Source organism: Nicotiana tabacum, chromosome 2 (assembly GCF_000715075.1).
Source record: "Nicotiana tabacum cultivar K326 chromosome 2, ASM71507v2, whole genome shotgun sequence".
Taxonomy (NCBI): Eukaryota; Viridiplantae; Streptophyta; class Magnoliopsida; order Solanales; family Solanaceae; genus Nicotiana; species Nicotiana tabacum.
This window is the reverse complement of record NC_134081.1, coordinates 86,885,045-86,911,327: the sequence shown is the minus strand read 5'-3', so window position 1 is coordinate 86,911,327 and position 26,283 is coordinate 86,885,045. Positions and strand designations below refer to the sequence as shown.

Below are 26,283 nucleotides of genomic sequence, written 5' to 3'. Positions count from 1 at the left end.
CGGTCCTCTCTCTAGGGTTAGTTCTAGGGTGTTATATCTGATGGGATATGTGGGCTGAGGGAATGGGCCATCCACTTTGGGCCTTTTTAGCCGGATTTGTGCTTAAAATGGGCCTAATTAACCAAAAATCTATCCACCCCACATCAACTCTTGCCTATTAAATAAAAAACAAAGATAAAATACTACCAAAATATTAACTAGCCCTACTTAAGTAGAAATAACTATTAAAATAAAACTAACCGTTAAAACAAAACTATTTTTGACATTTTTCAAATATCATACTAAAAATAAAAAATAGGATTAGATTAAAATCATAACAAAATTAAAATAATATTTTTACCAAAAATACTAATATTCGTGAAAAAGATATGTAATGAGGTAAAAAATACAGAGTGAAACTATTTTTTTGTGTTTTCGAATTTTATGTTCTACTATTAGATTAAAAGTAAAAAATAGGCTAACAATAAGCAATGTAATTGATTTATGACCCGACGCTTATTCAAAACGAAACAAAGATTGACAGAAGATTTATCCGAGCCCTGGTATTTGAGCTGCCTACATATCCTTGGCTATACAGGAATCAAGCCACGTGTAGTTCAAAAGTGAGAAGAGTGATGGAGTATACCGAGGTGGAGAGCCGATTGAGGCGCCGTCGAGGTTCCGGTCCGCGGTTCTTGCCACTACATCAAAAATAAAAGGAAAAATTACATCAAAAATAAAAAAAAAAATACAAGATCCTATCTACTTCTTGTCTCGAATCTTCCTAGAATATCCACTTGATCCTTTAATCATTAAACTGAAAATTTAACCCCATTCTTCAAGTGGGCATCCTTCTGACTTGAGTCTGAAGAAAAATGGAAGTTGACCCTATTCTTCATGCGTGCACCCTGCTGCTTGCACTTGAAATAAATGTGAACTTGCGGTAGACTCGAGCTTGCAAACCTTGTCCTTCATGCGGCTCGTGCTACTTCTCATTTGACTTGAAAAAAACTGGAGGTTAACCCTATTCTTCAGGCGGGATCCTGCTGCCTCTAACTTGAACTTGAAAACTGAAAGTTGACCCTGTTCTTCAGGCGGGATCCTGATGCCTCTTTGACTTGAACTTGTAAACTGAAAATTGACGTTGTTCTTCAGGCAGGCTCCTGATGCTTCTATACCTTGAACTTGAAAATTGAAAGTTGACATGTTCTTCAGGCGGGCTCCTGATACTTCCTTGACTTGAAAATTGAAAGTTGACCCTGTTTTTCAAGCGGGCTCCTGATGCCTCTTGAACTTGAAAATCGAAAGTTGACTCTATTCTTCAGGCGGGCTCCTGATGCCTCTAATTCGAACTCTAAGTGAATTCTGAAATGACTTCCCTCATTCTCCAGGTGGGCGCCTGCTAATGACTTGAAACTTAAAATGAATTCCCTCATTCTCCAGATGGGCGCCTGCTAATGCCTTGAACTTGAATTGAATTTCCTCATTCTCCAGGTGGGCGCCTAGTAATTATTTGAAACTTAAAATAAATTTTCTCATTCTCCAGGTGGGTGCCTGCTAATGCCTTGAACTTGAAATAAATTCTCTCATTCTCCAGGTGGGCGCCTGATGACTTAAAACTTAAAATAAATTCCCTCATTTTCCAGGTGGGAGCCTGATGACTTAAAACATGAAATGAATTCCCTCATTCTTTAGGTGGGTGCCTGATGACTTAAAACTTAAAATAAATTCCCTCGTTCTACAGGTGGGCTCCTGATGACTTAACTTCAAATGAATTCCCTCGTTCTCCAGATGGGTGCCTGATGACTTAAAACTTGAAATGAATTCCCTCGTTCTCCAGGTGGGCGCCTGATGACTTAAAACTTGAAATAAATTCCCTCGTTCTTCAGGTGGGGGCCGGATGACTTAAAACTTGAAATGAATTCCCTCGCTCTCCAGGTGGGCGCCTGATAACTTAAAACTTGAAATGAATTCCCTCGTTCTCTAGGTGGGCGGCTGATGACTTAAAACTTGAAATAAATTCCCTCATTCTCCAAGTGGGCTTTTGATGACTTAAAACTTGAAATAAATTCCCTCATTCTCCAGGTGGGCGCCTGATGACTTAAAACTTGAAATAAATTCCCTCGTTCTCCAGGTGGGCGCGTCATGACTTAAAACTTAAAATAAATTCCCTCATTCTCCAGGTGGGCGCCTGATGACTTTAAAATTGAAATAAATTTCCTCGTTCTCCAGGTGGGCGCCTGCCAATGACTTGAACCTAAAATTGATTTCTGAAATATTTCCGTTCATTTTTCAAGTGGGTGTCTGCAATTAAAACAACACAACAAACAAAATTTTCTGCCCCAGTTTGCACTAGGAAGATTTGTAAGTTGTTAGCAAAACTGTAAAACACCTATGCTATTGATGCAATGATGAGAGTAAAACTAAAGACTCGACTAGTATGTGCGTCTCCTATTAGTAAAACCAAGAAAATTTGACTTGCAAATGCGTCTGCTAAAAATAAAACCTGAATGACCCAAACTAGGAAGTACGTCTCCTAAAAGAATAACCTGAAAGATCCAGATTAGGAAGTGAGTCTACTAGGGGTGAACTTAAATTACTCAAACTAGGAAGTGCGTCTCCTAGGGATGAACTTAAATGACTCACACTAGGAAGTGCGTCTCCTAAGGGTGAAGCCTTTAACATAAAATTAGGAAGTGCACCTCCTAAAGAAATAGAATCTGAAAAACCCAAACTAGGAAGTGCATCTCCTATATTTGAGGTTGAGCTTGAGGAAAACTATAAACTGAGCTTGACTAAACTAAAAATTGACCATATTTTCCAGGCGGGACCCCTGAACTCAAAAAACTAAAGATTAAAACTTAAGGAAACTAACAATTGACCCTATTCTCCAGGCGGGACCCCTGAACTTAAGAAAAACTATAAATTCTTCCAACTAGGGAGAATGCCTAGGAGGTATGATCTTCTCAACTAGGTAAAAACCTTCTCAAACAACCTTTGTGCTCCCAAAATTTGGGCACGATACCTGAAAAATTCCAACTTCCAATCTTTGATTTGGACATAGTCTTCGTCCCTGTTTCAAGCAAAGAAGACTTGTGAGTTTAAAACATAGTGGTTGGTTTGTGGCCTTGATCTTGAGGGTGATTGCTCCTACACTTGCCATGATAACTTTGATTTCAACTTGGAAGACCTTGATTGTTATTGGCTAACCACTTTCTCTATCACCCTTATCACAGAAAATACCTATGATCCGTTCAAGCCCAAATCCTCTATCTGTTGCATTGTACCCATGAATTGACATTTACCGAACCTTTGCATTTCACATGAATCCCAAAGCACTTCAATTGTTATCAACTCAGTACGAATGCCACTTTTCCCTGACTTATGCCACTTTGATGTGCTAGTCACACTTCGCTTTGTGCAATTGGAAAGCTGGTAGCAAATTTTGAAGTCATTTCTCACTTGTTCTGACAGAGCAGACTCAAAAAGAGGACTTAAACAAAGCAAGAAGAACAAAGTAAAGGGACAATGGAAAGATATGACATTTAACAAAAGAATTACAAAGTAGAAAGTTTTCTGATGTAACACCAACTCTAATGATCATGACGTGCATCTTGGAATAAGTGGCATGATCTGTCAAGCAAGTCTAATCTTCCATTCTTGTCATACCTCTAAGCTGTGAAACTATGTTTCAATGCTCCAATTGTCCTATCTAATTCACGATCCTCAGTCGACTTGTAGTGCCCTGAAGGGTTTTTACTATCAAACCTCTCTCATTTTGTTCTTTCTCTCAACTCACCGTCTCCTTATGGTGCCCGTGAGGGTTTTCACCGATAAGACTCTCTCATTTTCTTCTTTTCTTCTTATTTCCTCTGATTCTGCAGATGACAAAGCATTAACCATGGTAAAAATATCATATGCTCCTGGCATGTCTAACTCGGCACTCTCAAAGATCATATGGGAGGTCTTTTTTGGACTTTAATGTGACTTTTGGACAAGATTAGAAAGAAAGAAAGAAAGGCATGAAGGCTCAAATTCAAACTAAGATAAAATGGATAATTTATTTACAACTTTTGGAATGTATTTTAAAACATTGCCCCGGTTTATAAAACAAGAGAATTTGAACCTCTTCCTTTTTTTTATATGGAATTTCTACGAAAATTGCCCCGCTCTTGACTTCGTGGGATTATGAAACAAACCTATGGGGATACAAACTTCTTCTTCTTTTTTTCTTTTTTTCTTTTTTATGACTTTAACTTGATTCCAAAAGAGGGAAAGTCAAAGAGATCAGCACAGGCTCAAAAGGGTACCGAAGGGTATAAAGTGTTTGGGTAGTTGAAAGAGGGCCTCCCAATCTCTGAAAATGCCAAGTACGACACATGCAACTTGAGGATGAAAAATGAAGATCATGCACAACATTTCTTTTGTAGCATCGGTATTTATATCCCAGATATGCCTTCCATCTTTCTTTAGTGTCATGTCAAGTACAGAACTCTCATTGGGTGATTTCTTCTTCACAATGAATACCCTCCGTCAGTTTGGGACAAACTCCCTTGGCTTTATCTTGTAACCTGAGATGCACTTGAACTCAAAGTTGCTTGCTTCAAAAATTCTAGGACGCACTCTCTTATACCAAATCCTTGTCGTCCTATTAACTTCCCAAACTATCTGCCCAGTTTCATACAATTCGGGATTTAAATGATCTCAAAATATTCAAATCTTTACTTCTTTCCCTCAAATGTCCCTATCATCTTCAAAATTTGTTTCATTGCTTCCTGATTAGACTAATTTTCAAGACGAGGCGGAGAATTCCGCGTGCAAATCATGTCACTAGAGTCAGCATGAAAAAAACTATAAAAGGAAAAGAGAACTAAACAAAAACTAACTAGAAATAACAGAAAACATGAGATTGCATTAGACAGACGGTGAAAGGGTTTGAAAAACAAAACAAGCAAAATAGACATGGGTTACAACCTTGGAACGATCCTAGATAACACTAGACGAGTTACTATAACTAAACGAACTAGGAAAAATATGAGGAAGAAGGGTTTGAGCCACAAGACAATATCCGGATTACGACCCTGAAATAACCCGGACAAACAGAAATGACAACAAAATCAACCACCAAAACTCCTCCCTAGCTAGCCAAGAAAGGAGTGTCTTTCCAATTACCAAGCTCGACATCTTAGCCACTAAGTCACACATCGACATTACCAGAACCTTCACAAGTCTCGATCACATTGACCTTAGCAAATAGCTTTTGGGTCCCTTTTGCCAACTCGTTCTTAAGATCAACTTCTGGAACCGAGACTGATAGCGCTGAAAACTTTGCGGTAAGTGGCCCTCCAAGGAATTCAGAAGATTTCTCACATTCCTTTTCAACACAAATTATGCCACCATATGTGTCTCATTATGAACAAGCAAAGGACCAAGCGTAGATTATTTTACTTTATTATAACATTTAAAAATACAAAAATAGTTTCACTGGGCCCTACTTGCTTCATTTACAAAAATGATGGGAAAGTGCAATATCTTTTTGATTTTTTTTTGGTCTTTTCTTGAAAAAGTTGTGAAAGAAAAATATAACTGGGCCCTACTTGCTTCATTTTCAACCTTATTTCCCAAACATCATTCCGCCAAATGACCTTTCTACCCTCAAAGATGTTGCATGTATCACATAGGGATGGTTGAATGTCCTTTTGGGCCATGGGCCCACTTGACACAATTTGGACAAGCTTCCTAAGAAGGAACACGGTACCTAGGACCGAGCCCTACTAAGTCACAATGATATGATGCAAATAAGCATGACCTTTGACCTGAGTTTTGGAGTTCACTAGAAAAGGCAGTCCGGGGGAGCGTATGGTCGATGGTGACTGCTCAAGCTTTCCACCCACTCCATACGTCTGACGGCCCCCCTCCTAAAATAAAGGTGACTCAACAAAGTATTCGTGTACGCGACGCGTACTACGAGACTTGTTGCAGAAAGAATTGAACGGGTAATGAAAATGATGACAGTTATAAAGCAGTAACACATAAAGGAAAAACTGTAAACACGTAAACAACTAGCAAATAATAAAACGACATAAACAAAAATAAATAAATAAAAACAAATAAACCAAATAAAACATAAAAAACTCAACAGAATATTTTAAAAAGCCAACAAGATAAAGTACCAGCTCGAACCTGAAACTTCCCAACAGAGTCACCAAAGCTATCACACCCCTTTTTCACCTTAACAAACCCTCTTAAAAGAATAAAAAGATTTAAAAACTCAAAATGGTTTTCAAATTCGAAAGTGACAAAAGATTGTGTTTCAAAAGATTTTTCAGAGTCGCCACCTGACATTTAGTTTCGGTGTGCCAGGTCACCATTTTTTTTTTAAAAATAATTTTCCTTCAAAACACATTTAGACTCTAAAGCATAGTCTGCACCAGAAATTCTAGATAATGGGGTTCATTTGACCCGGGGAGAAGGTGTTAGGCATTCCTCAAGTTCCGTAACGAGTACGATTGCATACTTGATCCGGTTGACTTTAAAGAATACTCAGATTGAGGTAAAAACACACACAGAAAAATAAACACAAAAGAGGCCCGAGGTCGTCCCCACCTATATGAAAGAAAATTACACGAAAAGAAAATTAAAGTAATAAATTAACCTATACTATGCTTACTCTGCGATGTCCGTCACGGCCTTCAATTACATTCACTACGGGGTATACCCCGGATAAAAATATATACAACATCCACGAGGCATTCCCATGAGTATAAACTAAAAGGAACAACCTCTCACCTCGAATAAAAATAAAATAAAAGAAAAACAACCCTAAAGTTTGCCTACCCGAATGTAACCGGCTTAAACATGCTACTAGAGATAATAAAATAAATAAAGCAAATAAAACAGAACTAACTAAACCATGCTGGAAATCTTTTGACTTTTTATTTTAGGTATTTGACCAAGCCCAATTTTTAAAGCATGTGAGAAATAGTTAATTACTAATGGGCTCAATCTTTCAGCTCCACAATCCAACTATTTTCTTTGTACCTAATTCGTATGGATTCAGTATCATTAAAATAGTTTTGCAAAGCAATTTAACCAAATAACTTTTTTCTAAATCAATCCACTATTCTCACCACTTCAACGTGTTAAGCTAATAACGAAAAGAACAAAAATTAATACATTCATCACATTAAAGATAAGTGAGGCAAAGAAACACAAAAGACAAACATGTATAATGATAAAAAATGGAATAGGAAAAGTAAAGAAATGACCTCAAAGTAGCTGGTGTAGAGCCATAAAATTGGAACACGAATCAAATTTGGGACCTCATCCGGAAACCACGAACGGAAGTCCTCGACAGACCCGATTTGGAAGTGCTTTCCCGGCGTTGCTGGATTGAGATTTTTAGCAGTTTACCGCTGATTTTGCTGCTTAGAGGAGAAGTGACGAGCAAAAGTTTGGGACGGCGGAGCCGGAAAAACCATCCGACATGAGCTTCGCAAACGGATTAAGCATAAAAAAACGACAGTAAGGTTCCAATATGTGGAAATATCAGAACAAAGACTCCGTTCGAGATTGAAACTGCAGCGGCGACGGAATTAGTAACAGCAGAAGCGTCGGAGGAGGAGGAAGCGTAGGCGGCGGAGACGGAGATGGGGTGGTGCGGTGGCTGGGTCTTGGAAGATAGGGTGGCTGATCCTTTTTTTTTTCTTTAAGGTTCATGGGAGATGTCGCTTTTATTTTGGTTTGGGGGAATTAATATTGGCCATAGGATTAAAGTCAAATAGAGGGCCAAGATTAAAAGGTGATGGGCTGGGTTAACTTGTGCGGGTCAGGGAATAAGCTGATGGGTCGTGGGGTTTGGATTTAGAAAAATTGGGTTGGGTCTATGTCTTTTGGGTTTAAATTTGGGCTAAGAAGACTAAATAATATAATGTTTTTATAAAAATATAAAAATCACTCTTAATTAATTAAAATAAACTACTAAAATAAAACTAAACATTAAAAGTGAAACTATTTTTGTATTTTCAAATGTTATAATAAAGTAAAATAAATTACGCTTGGTCTGATTCATGTGGAGCATGATACGTAGGCAACCTACATCGGGTTCGATCGAATCATTTTAGAAATTATTTGAAAAAAAAAAAGAAAGAAAAAAAAAAGAAAAAAATAGATGAAGTTGTGGGATGTGAAAAATGAGAGGAAACTGCGGGATGCAAGAAAAGTGCGATAATCAAAAAGAAAAGAGAGGGAAGAAATGAGCAAATCAAGGAGCGCAAGAGAGGAAACGAAGAAGAAAAGGGCAATGAGAGTAAAATTGGGATGATGCCATATGACCTTCGTAACCTCGGAGTCATTTTAGAACCAATAACTGTGACTAGGTGCATTGCACATAATGTGAGATTATCTTATGTTAAATGCCCTAACGCTAACGTGATGACTTCATTTTGTTCCTCTTTGTTATCTTCATTATTGAGAAGGGTGGTTGGTGTGTGGTTCTTAAACTGGTAACTCTTTCCTACAACATAAAGTCGAAAGGCAATGACAGACGACAACAGAGTTGAGTTAGTGGATATTGGTACACGAAAGCAGTTGGTTGAACAGGACATTGGGTTGGTTGAAGAGGCAAGGATGTTGAGACAACACATGGCGGACATTTATCAGGCTTGGATGACAGGGAAGGCCCCACCCCCGCCACCACCTAGCTTCCTAGATGCTACCCTTACCCAAGCTCCGGTAATAGTGTCAAATGATCCACCATATTTTCCAAATTTTCCCACTTATCACAGCTTTCCTAACCTTTCTAGTAGCTCCATCGTTCGTCCTCCAACTACCTTTCCCAAAAATAGCCCTTCTAATGTTGTTGAGCCCCGCCAATGACAAGTCCTAGTGGGCGTTCCTGCTCAACGCTTTCAGCCTCAACATCGACCCCATGAATATCTCCGTACTCCAGATAATCCTCCTCGATGCTACTTCTCTCCAATAAATCCCCAAAGTCATACCTCACATTTCCACTACTCTATCCATAATGCACTGCCATATGCTCCACATCCACAGGACTCACATTGGCCTACACCACTTCCACAAATATTTTACCCGCTTCCTCATGCGTATCAACCACTACCCTGAATCTAGGGCCTGCGGACGCTAACAGGACTACCTTGGGTCTCCTAACTGTGAAGTCTACAGCCAACCTCTCGATCAGCCACTACCAGCTACAAAATCTGCACAGGAAGTGCAGAGTGCAGTATTAGTACAACCGACACCATGTATTGGTAAGTGCCTAGCCTAACCTCGACGAAGGAGTGGCGAGGCTACGTCGGGACACTCACAATAAAATCTTCATACAGTGAATAGTAAAGGCAGAAAAGAAGGAAGAATAAAGTAAAAACAGTAACTTGCAAGAAATAAATATGGTACCCAACTTGTTTCATCAGTGTTCAGCTATTACCAATCCTTAAGTGAAATTCAAGACTACTGTACAACTAACACAGTCAAAGAAAGAACACCAACATATAAATTATTGCGGCGCGCAACCCGATCCCACCGTCCTCTCTTATTTCTTCTTAATATCACAAACAACAGAATATAGATAAAAGTGTTGCGGCGTGCAACCCGATCCCACTATATCATAATAATCACAATCACGGTTCACCCTTATTTCATCACATTCCACTCTTATTACACATGCTGCGGCTTGCAACCTGATCCCACCGTATAATATCAATTCACCTTTATTCCTCCTTAATATATATCACCCTTATTCCACATGTTGCGGCGCGCAACCCGATCCCACCATATTCATATCAATTACACATGAAGTATAGAAATTTCACAATTTAACACCAGACCCTTCTCAATACTTAAGCTTCAGAACAGGGAAATGAAAAGCTTGTACTCAATAATACCTTACACAAGTAATATTACTCAGCGAGACCAATCTAGAATATCACTAAAACACCAATAAGAACAGCTTAAACAAGTAATAGGAGATAATGAAACTACGGGATATCTACTACTTTCAATAAGAAGAAACAATATACAACAAGTAGCAGTTAAGCATGGAAATACAAGAAAAAGCATGTAACAGTTAAAGCAGGGAAAGAGTGACTGACCCCCTCCCCCAGGTCCCTATCACTACGCGTTCGCGTTGAGCTGGTCACATTCGCGAAGAGTAAAGCCCCCATCGCTCCGCGTTCGCGACCCAGCCTTCGTGTTCGTGAAGAAGTAAAATTCAGCCAGCCGAGTTTCTACTCGCGTTCGCGAGAGTGCCTTCGCGAACGCGAAGAAGGAAACTAGAAGGCACTGAAACTGCAGAAACCAGATTTTTCCTAAGTCCCAAAACATCCCGTAGCCTATCCGAAACTCACCCGAATTCTCGGGGCTCCAAACCAAACATTCACACAAGTCCTAAAATATCATACGAACTTGTTCGCGTGATCAAATCGCCAAAATAACACCTAGAACTACGAATTGAACACCAAATCGAATGAAATTTTTAAGAAAGCTTTAAATCCTCTATTTTCACAACCGGACGTCCGAATCACGTCAAACTAACTCCGTTTCTTACCAAACTTCACAGACAAGTCATAAATATTATATTGAACCTGTATTGGGCTCCGAAACTAAAATACGGGCCCGATATCAATAATGCCAAACATGAATAGATTCTTAAAACCATTAAATTTTCAGATTTTTAATTTTTCAACAAAAATTTATATCTCGAGCTAGGGACCTCGGAATTCGACTTTGGGCCTATGCCCAAGTCCCATATTTCAATACGGACCCACAGGGACCGTCAAAATATGGGTCTGTGTCCATTTATTCACGAAATCAACTAAAATCAACTTTTAAGGTAAAAATTCTTGTTTTTAACATATAAGCCTTCCGGGTCAATACTCAGACTGCGCACGCAAGTCGAAAAAGGCTAAAATGAGATATTTAAGGATTCGAAATACAAAATTTAGTTCAAAAACCTGAGATGACCTATCGGATCATCACATTTATGTAGAGAAGATAATGCCATCGCTCCTGAATATGCTCTACTCTACTGTTTGGATAGTATCCTTGATAAAATATTAAAATTGTGAGTCACAATTTATTGCTGAGTTTTTCAACAATGCAGCTGAGATATCTACTCATATTTAGATATCTAAGGAAGGATTTGTCCTTTGCAATATTTTATTATTTAGACCAATAATATTGTGTTGTGGTGGCTTGATTTTTTAGAGTAGAAAGTGAAGATTAGCAACAGGGAAGTATGGGGGTCTAGATAGCAGCTCTAGGGTTTTTTCTGTGTTAATGGTGATTACAGCTTTATGTGTGAATTTATGTTAACGTGTAGAGTGAGGCGTGAATGAATGCTATGCGTATCATGAGTTTAAATTGTGTGGCCAGCAAATGCAGTTGCGCCTTTGTGAGTGAATTTTGTATTGGTCAACTGTACCTGCTGTTAATCTGGAAGAACGAAACTTGTCCAGGCACCATGCATTTGAGTGTCTAATTTATTTATTTTTGGGGTGAGAGTGTATAATGATATGTTACGCGCACAGAGTGATAGTTGTGAGGTGTAAAACGTAGAAATAGTATATGCAAAGGAATCTTTCAGTTAGATGAAATTTAATTTTTTATAAAAGTTCTATCCAATTGAGCTAGGTGCCATGATTTCATTTGTTTTCTTTTAACCTATTAACACAAAGGTCAAGAATTTTACTATTATAAAGTACTATAGATGTGACTATCCTTGTACGTCTCAACTTTCTCAAAAAATAAAGTTGATTAAAAATGCTAAATTAGAAAATAATGACGTGATGAACACCAAAAACGCATCTTTGAAAACTAAAAATAAAGTTTAATATGTGAGGGACAAAAATTAGGTATATATTTCCATTTACATAGCAATCCATCATGTCATTCACACCGATGACTGAAACAATAATACTCCATAGTGAATATGCAGAAATATAACGATCAAGTGGGCATAAATACCTAGCTTCAGGATCAAAACTAAGAAGGACCGTTTGATTACCTCATTGTAAAGTTTTAGGATGACAGCGGTTTTTATTTTAAAAGCTAAAGTGCATATATTAAAAGGTCAAACGTATATTTTGTCAAGTCTATTTTTGCTCAATTGTACGCGTCAGAAATGTCCAATTTCAAATATAACGAGTCGTTTGGTTGCAGTGTCTGGGATTTGATTTATAAAAAGCTAACAATGATTTCAATACTCCAAAGTTATTGAAACCAAGAGAAAAGAAAACAAAAATTTATATTATTAATTATATCAAACAACTATACTGTAATGTTAAATTAATTAGGTTTTGCTTGCTATGAATCTTTACAGTTGGACTATTTTTATAATAAAAATTACGGTATGTTCCATCTAACACAGACTGCCATTACAAAGTCAAGATACACGAGTCAGTCATTAAAATCTCATGAGAAAACCACCCAACGTGAATATGTTAAGGTGATTTCTATTTGACAAATTGTAAAGTTACCTCATTTCCTCATGTTTATTTTATCTCATTACATATCTTTTTCAAGAATATTAGTATTTTTGGTAGAAATATTATTTTAATTTTGTGATGATTTTAATCTAATCCTATTTTTTATTTTTAGTATGATATTTGAAAAATGTCAAAAATAGTTTTGTTTTAACGGTTAGTTTTATTTTAATAGTTATTTCTACTTAAGTAGGACTAGTTAATATTTTGGTAGTATTTTATCTTTATTTTTTATTTAATAGGCAAGAGTTGATGTGGGGTGGATAGATTTTTGATTAATTAGGCCAATTTTAAGCACAAATCTGGCTAAAAAGGTCCAAAGTGGACGGCCCATTCCCTCTGCCCACATACCCATAAGATACAACACCCTAGAACTAACCCTAGAGAGAGGACCGAGGCAGCTGCACAAACACATAGATAGAGAAAGAGAGAGGGGACGAACGAGAAACAAAACTCCAAAACGCAACAATTCTATACCAAAGCTTCTGTATGTAGAAAACCCAGTTGAAACTTCACCTAAAGTACCATTGTTCTCCTGTTGAATCACTCCAAAACCCCATCAAACTCGCTAAAAATCGGTCGAAAACCACTGATCCATCAAGTGTTCGGGCAAGTTTCGAGGTCATCATAGGTAGTAGTCTGAGGTTTCCGGGCAGGTTCGAGGTCCCATCGAGGTTGTCGTTGTCCAAGGTTCCCGATCTTAGAACATTTTCAGATTCGGTCTACGGTTACGATTCATTCTTATATCAAGCTCTGTTCGACAGACTTTCGATTTGGGTTTCCGTACTTTCACATTTGGAGGTTTGCTGATTATATAAGAGGTCAATTTACTCTCTTCTCTCTTTATTTTAATATCGTGCTTGTGAATCGAAATGTGATGTTGGCCTTTCTCTTGTTTGTTTGTTGTGGATCGAAATATGTGCTATGTTTTATCTTTTTCATTTTTATGATTGCAATTCTTCAATCTTGATTGTTGCGGGAATTTTCTGATCTTTGATCTAAGCTAGCTTCAAATTGATATTTCGTTGGATAATCGCTATAACTTTGGTGATTCTCGTTGAAATTTCTAGTCATAAAGTATTTGCTCATGCCCATAAGTAGTGTATCTGGTAGTATGATTTTCTCTTTTCCCTTCCAAATAACTTCTTAAGCCCCCTTTAAATACTGCCGATCTATATTCTCGTTAGTTTTCGTACAAGTTTGCCTTTGTCATTTTCTATTATTCTTTTGGTTCAAAAACGTTAGTTGGCCATGATTTTGAGTAATTTCCATTACTTCTTTATAGTTTATTGATTTCTTTAAGTAACAAAAATATTTGTTTAAAAGGGATTTTTTCAGAGTCGCCACTTAGCATATTATCTCGGTGTGCCAAGTCACCATTTAAAAGCAATATTTCCCTTAAAAATATATTTGACTTTAAACCGGTTTGCACCAGAGATTCCAAGTAAAGGGTTCATTTGACTCGGGGAGAAGGTGTTAGGCATTTCCCAAGTCCCGTAACTAGTACGGTTGCATAAATGATCAAGTTGGTTTTTAAGAATATTCTAATTAAGGTAAACACACATAAAAAGGAAAACAAAAACACAAAGGAGGTTCGAGGTTGTCTCCACCTAAAAAAAGAAAAGAGAAGAAAAGAAAAATAAAATATTAAAATTCCTATATTAAACTATACTATGCTTCCTCCACAAGCTCATCACGGCCTCCAGAATGTTTACAAAGTTCATCGGGGCATTCCCCGGATAAATTAGTTAACTAAAGGGACAACCTCTCGCCTCAACAAAAACTATAACATAAACGCCCTAAAGGTTTGCCTACCCAATGTGATCAGCCTAAATATGCTATTAGCGATAAAAACAATAACGAAACAAAAACACTTAAACTTAAATACTTTAATTTCTGTTTAGCCTAAGTTCCTTAGCCTATTCTTCATAATCTCAAACAAGCACAAATCACACAATGCAACAGAAAACATCCAATTGATAACATCTAAATCACGCATAGAAATACAACGATAATAACAAAATAGACTAAATAAAGTAGTGGGTTTAAAATATGATATTGGCCTAAAGAAAACTCTGAATCACTCTCTTTTGTTAATAATTGAGAAATCAGCTAAAGAAGATCACTTAAAGAAATCAATAAACTATAAAGAAGTAATGGAAATTACTCAAAATCATGGCCAACTAACGTTTTTGAACCAAAAGAATAATAGAAAATGACAAAGGCAAACTTGTACCAAAACTAACGAGAATATAGATCGACTGTATTTAAAGGGGGCTTAAGAAGTTATTTGGAAGGAAAAAGAGGAAATCATACTACCAGATACACTACTCATGGGCATGAGCAAATACTTTATGACTAGAAATTTCAACGAGAATCACCAAAGTTATAACGATTATCCAACGAAATATCAATTTGAAGCTAGCTTAGATCAAAGATCAGAAAATTCCCGCAACAATCAAGATTGAAGAATTGCAATCATAAAAATGAAAAAGATAAAAACATAGCACATATTTTGATCCATAACAAACAAACAAGAGAAATGCCAATATCACATTTCGATTCACAAGCACGATATTAAAATAAAGAGAGAAGAGAGTAAATTGACCTCTTATATAATCAGCAAACCTCAAAATGTGAAAGTACGGAAACCCAAATCGAAAGTCTGTCGAACAGAGCTTGATATAAGAATGAATCGTAACCGTAGACCGAATCTGAAAATGTTCTAAAATCGGGAACCTTGGACGACGACAACCTCGATGGGACCTCGAACCTGCCCGGAAACCTCAGACTACTACCTACGACGATCTCGAAACTCGCCGGAATACTTGATGGATCAATGGTTTTTGACTGATTTTTAGCGAGTTTGATGGGGTTTTGGAGTGATTCAACAGGAGAACAATGGTACTTTAGGTGAAGTTTCAACTAGGTTTTCTACATGCAGAAGCTATGGTGTATTCATGGTATTGAATTGCTGCGTTTTTCAGTTTTGGAGTTTTCTTTCCAGACTTTTATTTCTCGTTCGTCCCCTCTCTTTCTCTATCTATGTGTATGTGCAGCTGCCTCGGTCCTCTCTCTAGGATTAGTTCTAGGGTATTATATCTGATGGGGTATGTGGGCAGAGGGAATGTGCCGTCCACTTTGGACCTTTTTAGCCAGATTTGTGCTTAAATGGGCCTAATTAACCAAAAATCTATCCACCCCACATCAACTCTTGCCTATTAAATAAATAAAAAAAGATAAAATCTAATCAAAATATTAACTAGCCCTACTTAAGTAGAAATAACTATTAAAATAAAACTAACCGTTAAAACAAAACTATTTTTGGCATTTTTCAAATATCATACTAAAAATAAAAAATAGGATTAGATTAAAATCATCACAAAATTAAAATAATATTTCTACCAAAAATACTAATATTTTTGAAAAAGATATGTAATGAGGTAAAAAATACAAAGTGAAACTATTTTTTTGTGTTTTCGAATTTTATGTTCTATTATTAGATTAAAAGTGAAAAATAGGCTAACAATAAGCAACGTAATTGATTTATGACCCGACGCTTATTCAAAACGAAACAAAGATGGACAGAAGATTGTGACCTAGCCTTGGTATTTAAGCTGCCTACATATCCTTGGCTATACAGGAATCAGGCCACGTGTAGTTCAAAAGTGAGAAGAGTGATGGAGTATACCGAGGTGGAGAGCCGATTGAGGCGCCGTCGAGGTTCCGGTCCGCGGTTCCTGCCATTACATCAAAAATAAAAGAAAAAATTACATCAAAAAAAATAAATACAAGATCCTATCTACTTCTTGTCTCGAATCTTCCTTGAATACCCACTTGATCCTTCAATCATGAAACTGAAAATTCAACCCCATTCTTCAAGTGGGCATCCTGCTGACTTGAGTCTGAAGAAAACTGGAAGTTGACCCTATTCTTCATGCGTGCACCCTGCTGCTTGCACTTGAAATAAACGTGAACTTGCGGTAGACTCGAGCTTGCAAACCTTGTCCTTCATGCGGCTTGTGCTACTTCTCATTTGACTTGAAAAAAACTGGAGGTTAACCCTATTCTTCAGGCGGGATCCTTCTGCCTCTAACTTGAACTTGAAAACTGAAAGTTGACCCTGTTCTTCAGGCGGGATCCTGATGCCTCTTTGACTTGAACTTGTAAACTGAAAATTGACGTTGTTCTTCAGGCAGGCTCTTGATGTTTCTATACCTTGAACTTGAAAATTGAAAGTTGACCATGTTCTTTAGGCGGGCTCCTGATGCTTCTCTGACTTGAAATTGTAAACTGAAAATTGACCCTGTTCTTCAGGAGAGCTTCTCCTGATGCTTCTCTAACTTGAACTTGAAAATTGAACGCTGACCCTGTTCTTCAGGCAGGCTCCTGATGCCTCTCTGACTTGAACTTGTAAACTGAAAGTTGTCCCTGTTCTTCAGGAGGGCTTCTCCTGATGCTTCTCTAACTTGAACTTGGAAAATGAAAATTGACCCTGTACTCCAAATGGGCTCTTGATGCTTCTTGAACTTGAAAATTAAAAGTTGACCCTTTTTTTCAAGCAGGCTCCTGATGCCTCTTGAACTTTAAAATCGAAAGTTGACCCTATTCTTCAGGCGGGCTCCTAATGCCTCTAACTCGAACTCTAAGTGAATTCTGAAATGACTTCCCTCGTTCTCCAGGTGGGCGCTTGCTAATGACTTGAAACTTAAAATGAATTCCCCCATTCTCCAGATGGGCGCCTGCTAATGCCTTGAACTTGAAATGAATTTCCTCATTCTCCAGGTGGGCGCCTAGTAATTACTTGAAACTTAAAATAAATTTTCTCATTCTCCAGATGGGCGCCTGCTAATGCCTTGAACTTGAAATAAATTTCCTCATTTTCCAAGTGGGAGCCTGATAACTTAAAACTTGAAATGAATTCCCTCATTTTCCAGGTGGGTGCCTGATGACTTAAAACTTAAAATAAATTCCCTCGTTCTACAAGTGGGCTCCTGATGACTTAACTTGAAATGAATTCCCTCGTTCTCCGGGTGGGCGCCTGATGACTTAAAACTTGAAATGAATTCCCTCGTTCTCCAGGTGGGCGCCTGATGACTTAAAACTTGAAGTAAATTCCCTCATTCTCCATGTGGGTGCCTGATGACTTAAAACTTGAAATAAATTCCTTCGTTCTCCAGGTGGGCGCCTAATGACTTAAAACTTGAAATATATTCCCTCGTTCTCCAGGTGGACGCGTGATGACTTAAAACTTAAAATAAATTTCCGCATTCTCTAGGTGGGCGCCTGATGACTTAAAAATTGAAATAAATTTCCTCGTTCTCCAGGAGGGCGCCTGCCAATGACTTGAACCTAAAATTGATTTCTGAAATATTTCCCCTCATTTTTCAAGTGGGTGCCTGCAATTAAAACAACACAACAAACAAAATTTTCTGCCCCAGTTTGCACTAGGAAGATTTGTGAGTTGTTAGCAAAACTGTAAAACACCTATGCTATTGATGCAATGATGAGAGTAAAACTAAAGACTCGACTAGGATGTGCGTCTCCTGTGAGTAAAACCAAGAAAATTTGACTTGCAAATGCGCCTGCTAAAATAAAACCTGAATGACCCAGACTAGAAAGTACGTCTCCTAAAAGAATAACCTGAAAGATCCAGATTAGGAAGTGAGTCTACTAGGGGTGAACTTAAATTACTCAAACTAGGAAGTGCGTCTCCTAGGGATGAACTTAAATGACTCACACTAGGAAGTGCGTCTCCTAAGGGTGAAGCCTTTAACATAAAATTAGGAAGTGCACCTCCTAAAGAAATAGAATCTGAAAAACCCAAACTAGGAAGTGCATCTCCTATATTTGAGGTTGAGCTTGAGGAAAACTATAAACTGAGCTTGACTAAACTAAAAATTGACCATATTTTCCAGGCGGGACCCCTGAACTCAAAAAACTAAAGATTAAAACTTAAGGAAACTAACAATTGACCCTATTCTCCAGGCGGGACCCCTGAACTTAAGAAAAACTATAAATTCTTCCGACTAGGGAGAATGCCTAGGAGGTATGATCCTCTCAACTAGGTAAAAACCATCTCAAACATCCTTTGTGCTCACAAAATTTGGGCACGATACCTGAAAAATTCCAACTTCCAATCTTTGATTTGGACATAGTCTTCGTCCCTGCTTCAAGCAAAAAAGACTTGTGAGTTTAAAACATAGTGGTTGGTTTGTGGCCTTGATCTTGAGGGTGATTGCTCCTACACTTGCCATGATAACTTTGATTTCAACTTGGAAGACCTTGATTGTTATTGGCTAACCACTTTCTCTGTCACCCTTATCACAGAAAATACCTATGATCCGTTCAAGCCCAAATCCTCTATCTATTGCATTGTACCCATGAATTGACATTTACCGAACCTTTGCATTTTACATGAATCTCAAAGCACTTCAATTGTTATCAACTCAGTACGAATGCCACTTTTCCCTGACTTATTCCACTTTGATGTGCTAGTCACACTTCGCTTTGTGCAATTGGAAAGCTGGTAGCAAATTTTGAAGTCATTTCTCACTTGTTCTGACAGAGCAGACTCAAAAAGAGGACTTAAACAAAGCAAGAAGAACAAAGTAACGGGACAATGGAAAGATATGACATCTAACAAAAGAATTACAAAGTAGAAAGTTTTCTGATGTAACACCAACTCTAATGATCATGGCGTGCATCTTGGAATAAGTGGCATGATCTGTCAAGCAAGTCTAATCTTCCATTCTTGTCATACCTCTAAGCTGTGAAACTAGGTTTCAATGCTCCAATTGTCCTATCTAATTCACGATCCTCAGTCGACTTGTAGTGCCCTGAAGGGTTTTTACTATCAAGCCTCTCTCATTTTGTTCTTTCTCTCAACTCACCGTCTCCTTATGGTGCCCGTGAGGGTTTTCACCGATAAGACTCTCTCATTTTCTTCTTTTCTTCTTATTTCCTCTGATTCTGCAGATGACAAAGCATTAACCATGGTAAAAATATCATATGCTCCTGGCATGTCTAACTCGGCACTCTCAAAGATCATATAGGAGGTCTTTTTTGGACTTTAATGTGACTTTTGGACAGGATTAGAAAGAAAGAAAGAAAGGCATGAAGGCTCAAATTCAAACTAAGATAAAATGGATAATTTATTTACAACTTTTGGAATGTATTTTAAAACTTTGCCCCGGTTTATAAAACAAGAGAATTTGAACCTCTTCCTTTTTTTTATATGGAATTTCTACAAAATTTGCCCCACTCTTGACTTCGTGGGATTATGAAACAAACCTACGGGGATACAAACTTCTTCTTCTTTTTTTCTTTTTTCTTTTTTATGACTCTAACTTGATTCCAAAGGAGGGAAAGTCAAAGAGATCAGCACATGCTCAAAAGGGTACCGAAGGATATAAAGTATTTGGGTAATTGAAAGAGGGCCTCCCAATCTCTGAAAATGCCAAGTACGACACATGCAACTTGAGGATGAAAAATGAAGATCATGCACAACATTTCTTTTGTAGCATCGGTATTTATATCCCAGATATGCCTTCCATCTTTCTTTAGTGTCGTGTCAAGTACAGAACTCTCATTGGGTTATATCTTCTTCACAATGAATACCCTCCGTCAGTTTGGGACAAACTCCCTTGGCTTTATATTGTAACCTGAGATGCACTTGAACTCAAAGTTGCTTGCTTCAAAAATTCTAGGACGCACTCTCTTATACCAAATCTTTGTCTTCCTATTAACTTCCCAAACTATCTGCCCAGTTTCATACAATTCGGGATTTAAATGATCTCAAAATGTTCAAATCTTTACTTCTTTCCCTCAAATGTCCCTATCATCTTCAAAACTTATTTCATTGCTTCCTGATTAGGCTTTTTCAACACCAGGCTGAGAATTCCGCGTGCAAATCATGTCACTAGAGTCGGCATGAAAAAAACTATAAAAGGAAAAGAGAACTAAACAAAAATAACTAGAAATAACAGAAAATATGAGATTGCATTAGACAGACGGTGTAAGGGTTTGAAAAACAAAACGACAAAAATAGACATGGGTTACAACCCTGGAACGATCCTAGATTACACTAGACGAGTTACTATAACTAAACGAACTAGGAAAAATATGAGGAAGAAGGGTTTGAGCCACAAGACAATATCCGGATTACGACCCTAAAATAACCCGGACAAACAGAAATGACAACAAAATCAACCACCAAAACTCCTCCCTGGCTAGCCAAGAAAAGAGTATCTTTCCAATTACCTAGCTCGACATCTTAGCCACTAAGTCGCACATCGACATTACCAGAACCTTCACAAGTTTCGATCACGTTGACCTTAGCAAATAGCTTTTGGGTCTCTTTTGCCAACTCGTTTTAAGATCAACTTCTGGAACCGAGACTGATAGCGCTGAAAACTTTGCGGTAAGTGGCCCTCCAAGGGATTCAGAAGAGTTCTCACATTCCTTTTCAACACAAATCATGCCACCATATGTGTCTCATTATGAACAAGCAAATGACTTTGGCTAGTATCCGTTGTATCTGGATTTTGCACGGTAATGTCACCTGCATCAATAAGCTTCTGGACTGCTCTTTTCAGATGCCAACACTTTTCTATATTGTGCCGGGGGCATTAGAGCAATATGCGCACCTTTGGAAATAATCAAAATTCTTTGGAAGGGGGTTCGGCATTTTTATCTGAATTGGCTTCAACATGTCCAATTGCCTCAACCTTTGGAACAAACTAGCATATGATTCTCTAATAGGAGTGAAAGACTTTTCTCTTTGCTGCTGCCTTTTCATTTTGTACTCTGGCCTCGGTTGGAACCTCTTGCGGGTAGGTGGTTAACATGCATGAGGAGGCGAGTAAAATATTTGTGGAAGTGGTGTAGGCCAATGCGAGTCCTGTGGATGTGGAGCATATGGCAATGCATTATGGATAGAGTAGTGGGAAGGTGAGGTATGACTTTGGGAATTTTGTGGAGAGAAGTAGCATCGGGGAGGATTATCTGGAGTACGGAGATATTCATGGGGTTGATGTTGAGGCTGAAAGCGTTGAGCAGGAACGCCCACTAGGACTTGTCATTGGAGGCTCAACAACATCAGAAGGGCTATTTTTGGGAAAGGTAGTTGGAGGACGAACGATGGAGCTACTAGGGAGGTTAGGAAAGCTGTGATTAGCGGGAAAATCAGGAGAATATGGTGGATCATTTGACACTATGACCGGAGCTTGGGTAAGGGTAGCATCTAGGAAGCTAGGTGGTGGCGGGGGTGGTGTCTTCCCAGTCATCCAAACCTGATACATGTCCGCCATATGTTGTCTCAAAATCCTTACCTCTTCAACCAACCCCATGTCCTGTTCAACCAATTGCTTTCGTGTACCAATATCCACCAACTCAACTCTGTTGTCGGCTGTCATTGAATTCGACTTTATGTTGTAGGAAAGAGTTACCAATTTAAGAACCACAAACCAACCACCTTTCTCAATAATGAATATAACAAAGAGGAACAAAATGAAGTCATCATGTTAGCGTTAGGGCATTTAACATAAGATAATATCACATTATGTGCAATGCACCTAGTCACAGTTATCGGTTCTAAAATGACTCCGAGGCTATGAAGGTCATATGGCATCATCCCAATTTTACTTTCATTGCCCTTTTCTTCTTCGTTTCCTCTCTTACGCTCCTTGATTTGCTCATTTCTTCCCTCTCTTTTCTTTCTGATTATCACACTTTTCTTATATCCCGTAGTTTCCTCTCATTTTTCACATCCCACGACTTCATCTATTTTTTTCATTTTTCTTTCTTTTCTTTTTTTTCAAATAATTTCTAAATTGATTCGATCGAACCCGATGTAGGTTGCCTACGTATCATGTTCCACATGAATCAGACCAAGCGTAGTTTATTTTACTTTATTATAACATTTGAATATACAAAAATAGTTTCACTGGGCCCTACTTGCTTCATTTACAAAAATGATGGGAAAGTGCAATATCTTTTTGATTTTTTTTTTGGTCTTTTCTTGAAAAAGTTGTGAAAGAAAAATATAACAGGGCCCTACTTGCTTCAATTTCAACCTTCTTTCCCAAACATCATTCCGCCAAATGACCTTTCTACCCTCAAAGATGCAACATGTATCACATAGGGATGATTGAATGTCCTTTTGGGCCATGGGCCCACTTGACACAATTTGGACAGGCTTCCTATGAAGGAACACGGTACCTAGGACCGAGCCCTATTAAGTCACAATGATATGATGCAAATAAGCATGACCTTTGACCTAAGTTTTGGAGTTCACTAGAAAAGGCAGTTCGGGGGAGCGTATGGTCGATGGTGACTGCTCAAGCTTTCCACCCACTCCATACGTCTGACGGCCCCCTCCTAAAATAGAGGTGACTCAACAAAGTATTCGTGTACGCGACGCGTACTACGAGACGTATTGCAGAAAGAATTGACCAGGTAATAAAAATGATGACAGTTATAAAGCAGTAACACATAAAGGAAAAACTGTAAACACGTAAACAACTAGCAAATAATAAAACAACATAAACAAAAATAAATAAATAAAAACAAATAAACCAAATAAAACATAAAAAACTCAACAGAATATTTTAAAAAGCCAACAAGATAAAGTACCAGCTCGAACCTGAAACTTCCCAACAGAGTCACCAAAGCTATCACACCCCTTTTTCACCTTAACAAACCCTCTTAAAAGAATAAAAAGATTTAAAAACTCAAAATGGTTTTCAAATTCGAAAGTGACAAAAAATTGTGTTTCAAAGGATTTTTCAGAGTCGCCACCTGACATTTGGTTTCGGTGTGCCAGGTCACCATTTTTTTTTAAAACAATTTTCCTTCAAAACACATTTAGACTCTAAAGCATAGTCTGCACCAGAAATTCTAGATAATGGGGTTCATTTGACCCGGGGAGAAGGTGTTAGACATTCCTCAAGTCCCGTAACGAGTACGATTGCATACTTGATCCGGTTGACTTTAAAGAATACTCAGATTGAGGTAAAAACACACAAAGAAAAATAAACACAAAAGAGGCCTGAGGTCGTCCCTACCTAAATGAAAGAAAATTACACGAAAAGAAAATTAAAGTAATAAATTAACCTATACTATGCTTACTCTGCGATGTCCATCACGGCCTTCAATTACATTCACTACGGGGCATACCCCGGATAAAAATACATACAAAATCCACGGGGCATTCCCATGAATATAAACTAAAAGGAACAACCTCTCACCTCGAATAAAAATAAAATAAAAGAAAAACAACTCTAAAGTTTGCCTACCCGAATGTAACCGGCTTAAACATGCTACTAGAGACAATAAAATAAATAAAGCAAATAAAACAGAACTAACTAAACCATGCTGGAAATCTTTTGACTTTTTATTTTAGGTATTTGACCAAGCCCAATTTTTAAAGCATGTGAGAAATAGTTAATTACTAATGGGCTCAATCTTTCAGCTCCACAATCCAACTATTTTCTTTGTACCTAATTCGTATGGATTCAATATCATTAAAATAGTTTTGCAAAGCAATTTAACCAAATAACTTTTTTCTAAATCAATCCACTATTCTCACCACTTCAACGTGTTAAGCTAATAACGAAAAGAACAAAAATTAATACATTCATCACATTAAAGATAAGTGAGGCAAAGAAACACAAAAGACAAACATGTATAATGATAAAAAATGGAATAGGAAAAGTAAAGAAATGACCTCAAAGTAGCTGGTGTAGAGCCATAAAATTGGAACACGAATCAAATTTGGGACCTCATCCGGAAACCACGAACGGAAGTCCTCGACAGACCAGATTTGGAAGTGCTTTCCCGGCGTTGCTGGATTGTTTGTTTTAGCAGTTTTGCCGCTGATTTTGCTGCTTAGAGGAGAAGTGACGAGCAGACGGATTAACCATAAAAAAAGGACAGTAAGGTTCCAATATGTGGAAATATCAGAACAAAGACTCCGTTCGAGATTGAAACTGCAGCGGCGGCGGAATTAGTAACAACAGAAGCGTCGGAGGAGGAGGAAGCGTAGGCGGCGGAGACGGAGATGGGGTGGTGCGGTGGCTGGGTCTTGGAAGATAGGGTGGCTGATCCTTTTTTTTTTCTTTAAGGTTCATGGGAGATGTCGCTTTTATTTTGGTTTAGGGGAATTAATATTGGCCATAGGATTAAAGTCAAATAGAGGGCCAAGATTAAAAGGTGATCGGCTGGGTTAAATGGTGCGGGTCAGGGGTTAAGCTGATGGGTCGTGGGGTTTGGATTTAGAAAAATTGGGTTGGGTCTATGTCTTTTGTGTTTAAATTTGGACTAAGAAGACTAAATAATATAATGTTTTTATAAAAATATAAAAATCACTATTAATTAATTAAAATAAACTACTAAAATAAAACTAAACATTAAAAGTGAAACTATTCTTGTATTTTCAAATGTTATAATAAAGTAAAATAAATTACGCTTGGTGTGATTCATGTGGAACATGATACGTAGGCAACCTACATCGGGTTCGATCGAATCATTTTAGAAATTATTTGGAAAAAAAAAGAAAAAAAAAGAAAAAAATAGATGAAGTTGTGGGATGTGAAAAATGAGAGGAAACTGAGGGATGCAAGAAAAGTGCGATAATCAGAAAGAAAAGAGAGGGAAGAAATGAGCAAATTAAGGAGCGCAAGAGAGGAAACGAAGAAGAAAAAGGCAATGAGAGTAAAATTGGGATGATGCCATATGACCTTCGTAACCTCGGAGTCATTTTAGAACCGATAACTGTGACTATAATGTGAGATTATCTTATTTTAAATGCCCTAACGCTAACGTGATGACTTCATTTTGTTCCTCTTTGTTATCTTCATTATTGAGAAGGGTGGTTGGTGTGTGGTTCTTAAACTGGTAACTCTTTCCTACAACATAAAGTCGAAAGGCAATGACAAACGACAACAGAGTTGAGTTAGTGGATATTGGTACACGAAAGCAGTTGGTTGAATAGGACATTGGGTTGGTTGAAGAGGTAAGGATGTTGAGACAACACATGGCGGACATTTATCAGGCTTGGATGACTGGGAAGGCCCCACCCCCGCCACCACCTAGCTTCCTAGATGCTACCCTTACCCAAACTCCGGTCATAGTGTCAAATGATCCACCATATTCTCTGAATTTTCCCACTTATCACAGCTTTCCTAACCTTCCTAGTGGGCGTTCCTGCTCAACGCTTTCAGCCTCAACATCGACCCCATGAATATCTCCGTACACCAGATAATCCTCCTCGATGCTACTTCTCTCCAATAAATCCCCAAAGTCATACCTCACCATTCCCACTACTCTATCCATAATGCATTGCCATATTCTCCACATCCACAGGACTCGCATTGCCCTATACCACTTCCACAAATATTTTACCCGCTTCCTCATGTGTGTCAACCACTACCCTGAATTCAGAGCCTGCGGACGCTAACAGGGCTACCTTGGGTCTCCTAACTGTGAAGTCTACAACCAACCTCTCGATCAAAAGCTAAAGATTGAGCTAGGTGCCATGATTTCATTTGTTTTCTTTTAACCTATTAACACAAAGGTCAAGAATTTTACTATTATAAAGTACTATAGATGTGACTATCCTTGTACGTCTCAACTTTCTCAAAAACTAAAGTTGATTAAAAATGCTAAATTAGAAAATAATGACGTGATGAACACCAAAAATGCATCTTTGAAAACTAAAAATAAATTTTAATATGTGAGGGACAAAAATTAGGTATATATTTCCATTTACATAGCAATCCATCATGTCATTCACACCGAT

General features: G+C 37.9%; 2 long non-coding RNA genes across 2 annotated transcripts; both read right to left on the bottom strand.

The window, feature by feature from the left end:
- Nucleotides 1-495: 495 nt before the first annotated feature.
- Nucleotides 496-7,781, bottom strand: LOC142172026 (uncharacterized). Its single transcript, XR_012701553.1, has 2 exons — nt 7,248-7,781; nt 496-680 (listed from the first exon to the last, which is right to left on the bottom strand). It is a non-coding gene; the product is annotated as an uncharacterized LOC142172026 (long non-coding RNA).
- A 9,245-nt stretch (nt 7,782-17,026) lies between these two features.
- Nucleotides 17,027-24,655, bottom strand: LOC142172023 (uncharacterized). The gene is made up of 2 exons (XR_012701552.1): nt 24,211-24,655; nt 17,027-17,881 (listed from the first exon to the last, which is right to left on the bottom strand). It is a non-coding gene; the product is annotated as an uncharacterized LOC142172023 (long non-coding RNA).
- Nucleotides 24,656-26,283: the final 1,628 nt, after the last annotated feature.